Raw genomic sequence first — 5288 nt, 5'->3', positions numbered from 1 at the left:
TATTATAAACTTAGTGAAGGTTTGCAGAGCACGGCTTCACAGTCAACCGTTTATACGCATTTGCTTCAAGTCCCCACCGCCGTCCCTGGACATGCCTTCATGTATCCCACTTCCTCGCCGAGCTTCCTGCTTCCGTTCCTCCCCCTTTCTTAACCCTCTGGACTTGGTCCTTGGGTGAGTGCTGCCCTTCTGGTCTTAAACATGGCTGATGAGTCTACCCCTGCAGTGAGATCACTTCCGGACCTGAAGGGTGATGAAGGAAGGCCCGTAGTCTTAGGGATTCAACCAGCATTTATCAACCAGTAAACCTGGGCTCTGTGAGGATTTGGGAGTTTTGCTCCACATTTTTCTCCCATTCCATGTGGGGCTTACTATTGTGATCCTTTTTGGCAGAGTTGGCTGTGATAGCTGGGCACCATCTAGTTCTTCCGGTCTCAGGGTTGTGGAGACTGATTGTGGTAGTTACATAGTCCGTCAATTTGAGGCTGAAGAGTGAAGGGGTGGAGTTTAGCCTGTCAATCAGGTCACAGCTTGATGGCCTCATTTGGAGGCGCTAAGGAAATAAATAGCTGGTTAGAGGTGCTCCTGGCAGGGCAAAAGGAGGGCACAAAGGTCGGGAAGTGACGGCAAGGCACTTGGCACGGGGCTCACTCCCTTCGAGACATTTCTGATGAGAAGCCACATGAAGCTACCCTGATGCAGCCAGAGCCCTGGGAGTTGGAGGAGCCACGTGGAGACCCCTGCCAGAGCTGAGATCTTCCATTGCTACTGGAGCCACAAGAGTTTCCACCCACTGGCCTGTGATCTTCCTGCATTCGGTGTCATTGCATGTGTCTCCTGAGTCTGAAGAGGACTTTATAGATTGGTATCAGACATATGGACTAATATCAGACTTATAGACTTGATCTGGACTGGGCTAGGATGTTTTCTCAAAATTCAATTGCTCTTGTATATAAAGCTCTTTCCTACACCCATATGAGCATCTCTAGATTTGTTTCTGTAGTCTACCCAGACCGACACACTGATGTTGGCGTGGTTCACGAATCCACTGGGCTCATTGTTGCCCCACCTCTTTTGACCTCCACCGCTCCTCTTTTCTTCAGCTGGGGAAAGATCAGCAGCCGCATCTTGCATGGTTGCTCACAAGCTTTTAAGGCCCCAGCTGTCACTTACCCAAGTAGGATGTAGAGCACTGGACTAGATTATACCAATGGACCTCAGTGTGCCCCGAGACTCTGATCCTGAGCCCCCCAGCCAGGACTCATTCCCTCAAGATGAAACCTTCCCAAGGGGGTTTCATAACTTTGCCTCCTATCTGCTCAACCACATTTCAAGGATGTATTTGCAGCAAAGTTAAATATATATGTACAAATATTCATTTGTCAAATATATATCTACCCATGGTGTCCTCCCACTCTCCCACCCATACCTGTTCAGCCTGCGTGTCTATCCACACACCTGCTCACAGATCACGTCTATTGCAGGATTGTGTTTATAACAGCATTTGCTTCTGTGGCCTCAAGCACCTGCAAACCTCCCAGTGTCTTCTCCTGCCTCCATCATGGTTTGCTGACCTCCCTTTTACTCTCTGTCGACCCCTTCTCCTGAGGTAGCACCCTTCTACCCTCCAGCCCACAACCTCGCCTCCCTCTCCTGCCCTCCTGCCCCTGGGAACCATCAAAGAAGGTTGCCTGTTCTGTGAAAAACCTCTCCTTGGCTTTTGACAGTAGTGGTCCTTCTGCAGTGGTTTCATGGACTCGATCCTTTTGAGATGGACTAAGGCCACTCAGCAATGAAGGCTCCAGGTCCACCCACGTTCTGAGTCTCTCACTCCCCATTGGTTTCCGTTCCCCATCTTTTATGTATATCGGCCTCGTCTCTCTCGTGGAGGGAGCCATGGTGGGGTGGGGATTAAGTCTGGACTGCAAACTGCAAGGTCATGGGGGAAAGAGGCGGTCAGGTCCACAAAGGTGCACAGTCTCCATATCTCCATGGGGCAGTTCGACTCCGTCCATTAGGGTTGCTGTGAGTCGGCATGGACTCAATAGCACTGGGTTTGGGAGGTTTTTTTGGGGGGAGGGGGGAATTTATGGATGCTTACTCTATCCTCTGGGGTTATGACTGAACACTGTCGTATGCATTTTATTGCTTTCATTATTCCGACTCTGCCAGTAGAAGCTCTCCTGCCCTCTGTGCCCCTTTGGCACAGCCCGGCCTTGTGAATTCTGTTTTCCCTTCATTGCCGAATCCCAGGATGTCCCGGACCCAGTGTTTTCCTTCCCCAGTCCTCCAAACCCAAACTTCCATAGAACTTCCCATTTTGTTCCCGGATACTTTAAATCTCTAGGAACATAGACAGCCTCATCTTTCTCCTGCAGAGTGACTGGTGGGTTTGAACCACTGACCTTGCGGTTAGCAGCTCAATGTATAGCCACTATAGTCATGACGCCACCAGCGCTCCTGCAAGGAAATGACACCATTTTACAACAACTGTTGATCTTCCAGATGCATTGTGCGGTATTGAGTACGTGATATAAAGGAATTTATTCAATTCTCATTTGAAAGAGGTCTCCAGTTTTATAACTCTGTTTCGACAGTCCTTTATTTAATAGACCAGGTGTGTGCACCCATTGGAGGGGCCTTGGCCTTTCTCTACTCCAAAGGTTTGTTGAATTTTCCCCTCTCAATATAACACAGTAACCACTGGGCTGCTAACCACAAAGTCAGCCTTTCAAAACCACCAGTCCATCCACAGGAGAGAGATGAGGCTCTCTACTCCCGTAAAGAGTTAGTCTCGAAGATCCACAGAGGCAGGTCTAGTTTAGTCTGTCCTGTAGGGTCACTATGAGTTGGAATCTATTCGATAGCAGTGAGTTTTGTTTTGCTTTGAGATACGGAGGAGCTCATTTTATTCTAGGACTAAGTTAGAAGCCATTAGATTTTTTTAAGTCCTCTTTTTAAAGTCTAAGCGGACTTCAGAAAGGCACAAACCATTTGTTTTATAAATAAAGGCACAAAAACATCTTTCGCTAACTGAATTCCTCTGGAAGTTGTGTGTGAGAAATAAATGATCCTGTGAGCTTGTTGAATTTAGCCCGCATCTCTACAGCCACTCTGCGAAGGCTCAGGGGCCAGTCCACCCCCACCCACCCCTCCTCTGTCCCCGCAGCCAGAGCGGGGCAAAGGTCATCTCTGAGGCCCTTCCCTGACCAGTTCCTTTTCTCACTTCCTGGGGCCGGGAGACCCACCAATGCTGGCTGGGCCGAGGGCAAATGGCAGGAAGACAGCCTCCAGGGAGTTGTCCAGCTCAGCCCGCAGGAGAGGAGTGGAGGTGGGTGGTCTCTGCACCCTGAAGCCGAGGGCTCCTGGGGATGGGGACCCGGGCTTGCGCACTCCAGCTGTCAGAGGAGCAGCACCGGGCTCCAGGGAAGAAAGTCAGCGTGGCCAGAAGGAGCCATCTCCTGGGCTGGGATAGAGAAAGGCTGTGGCTTACGTGGGGGAGCGCTGGGAGCTGTAGGGCTCATCAGCCATCTGACTGGCTCCCGTGAGTCCCAGCCGGTCTGAGCCCTGGAGGAGGGCCCAGCTAGATGTAGGGCCTGAGGCAGGGTACTGTAGGAGCCTCGACCCACCACCGAGCCTCAGGGAGGGGGTGACATCAGGGGAAGGACGAATAGAATCTGTCAAAAGGCGTTGACAAAATGGAATGGCCCAGGAGGCACAAGGCAGGGGTGGGGCGATGGGCAGGGCACTCCTGGCAGAGCAAAAGGAGGGCACAAAGGTCGGGAAGTGACGGCAAGGCACTTGGCACGGGGCCTGCCCTCCTTGAGTCAATGTGCGGTATTATTCCTGAGATTGACTTATCATTAGTATTATGAACTGAGACACGTCACTTACCCACTTCGTCACACTCTCTTCGAGGTAGTGACTGTGAGAGGCCATCGAGTGGGTCCTGACCTATAGGGACCCTCGGAACACCACATCACTAGAAAACTACCCAGCCCAGTGCCGCCCTCACGACTCAGGCCAAGTTTGTGTCCATGGGGGCAGCCACTGAGTCAATCTGTCTCCTCAAGGGTCTTGCTGTCTGTGGCTGCCCCTCTACCAAGCAGGATGCCCTTTTCCAAAGACTGGTCCCTCTCTTGATGCCACAATTGGGGTTAGGTGGCATCAGGTCCGTGCCAGCTCACAGTGACCCGTGCACCACCAGGAAAGCCCGCCCAGTCCTGTGCCATCCTCACAATTGCTATTACGTCTGGGTCCTTTGCTGCGGCCACTGTGTCCATCCCCCTCCCTGAGGGTCCGCCCCTCTACTTTCCTAAGTGTGGGCGCCTTTTCCAGGCACCGGCCTCTCCTGACATCACGTCCAAAGTCCGAGACGCAGTCTCGCCCTCCTTGATGCTCAGGAGCCTTCTGACGGTACTTCTGCCAGGACGGATGTGTTTGCTCTTTTGGTGGTCCGTGGTACTTTCAACATTCTCCGCCAGCACCCTAATTCCAAGGCATCGATCCTTAGGAATACCACCTAGTAGTTATAGAAACCAACTAAGCAGTGGTTCTCAACCTGTGGGTCGCGAGCCCTTTGGGGGTCGAAGGACCCCTTTCATAGGGGTCGCCCATTTCAGAACAGTTGCAAAATGACAGTGATGAAGTAGCAATGAGAATCATGTTATGGTTGGGGGGGCGGGGGTCGCGGCATCAGGAAGGCTGAGAACCACTGAACTAAAGGACACAGGCAATAGAGAAAGATTGTTAGTTTTAAACAAGCAAAACCATCTGCGATATGAAAAAGAAATGAGGCCATTTATATAAACTCAAAAAATAAAAAGGAGAACTTAATGTAATATTGGCAGGAACCCTGGTGGGGTAGTGCTTACATGCGGGCAGCTAACCCCCTGGTCAGCAGTTTGCAATCACCAGCAGCTCGGCAGGAGAACAACTGGGCTGTTTTCTCCCTGGAACAGTAATAGTTAAGTCTCTGAAACCCTGCAGGGAGGAAGCCGGGTGGCGGGTTCACTAAGAGTCAGGGTTCAGTCGACTGGATAGCAGTGGGTTGAGCTTTGAGTTGTAGTGCAATATTTAGAGATCCATACAAAGGTGGTAAAACTAAGAGAAGATCCAGGTAACTATTCGCATAAGTAAAATGAAATGGAGGTACAGGTTCTCCAGGATGGGAAGAAGAGTCTATAAACAGGGGTGGAAGTGGGTGCGGAGGAGAAGTATGATATGTGATGGGTACATGGGACTTTCTCTGGGGTGTGGCTTGATCAACTTTGATCTTTTTCTTTTTT

The sequence above is a fragment of the Echinops telfairi genome, unplaced genomic scaffold, assembly GCF_000313985.2.
Source record: "Echinops telfairi isolate 266 unplaced genomic scaffold, ASM31398v2 ScPeMD7_7457;HRSCAF=8495, whole genome shotgun sequence".
Taxonomy (NCBI): Eukaryota; Metazoa; Chordata; class Mammalia; order Afrosoricida; family Tenrecidae; genus Echinops; species Echinops telfairi.
This window is presented reverse-complemented; position numbering follows the sequence as displayed.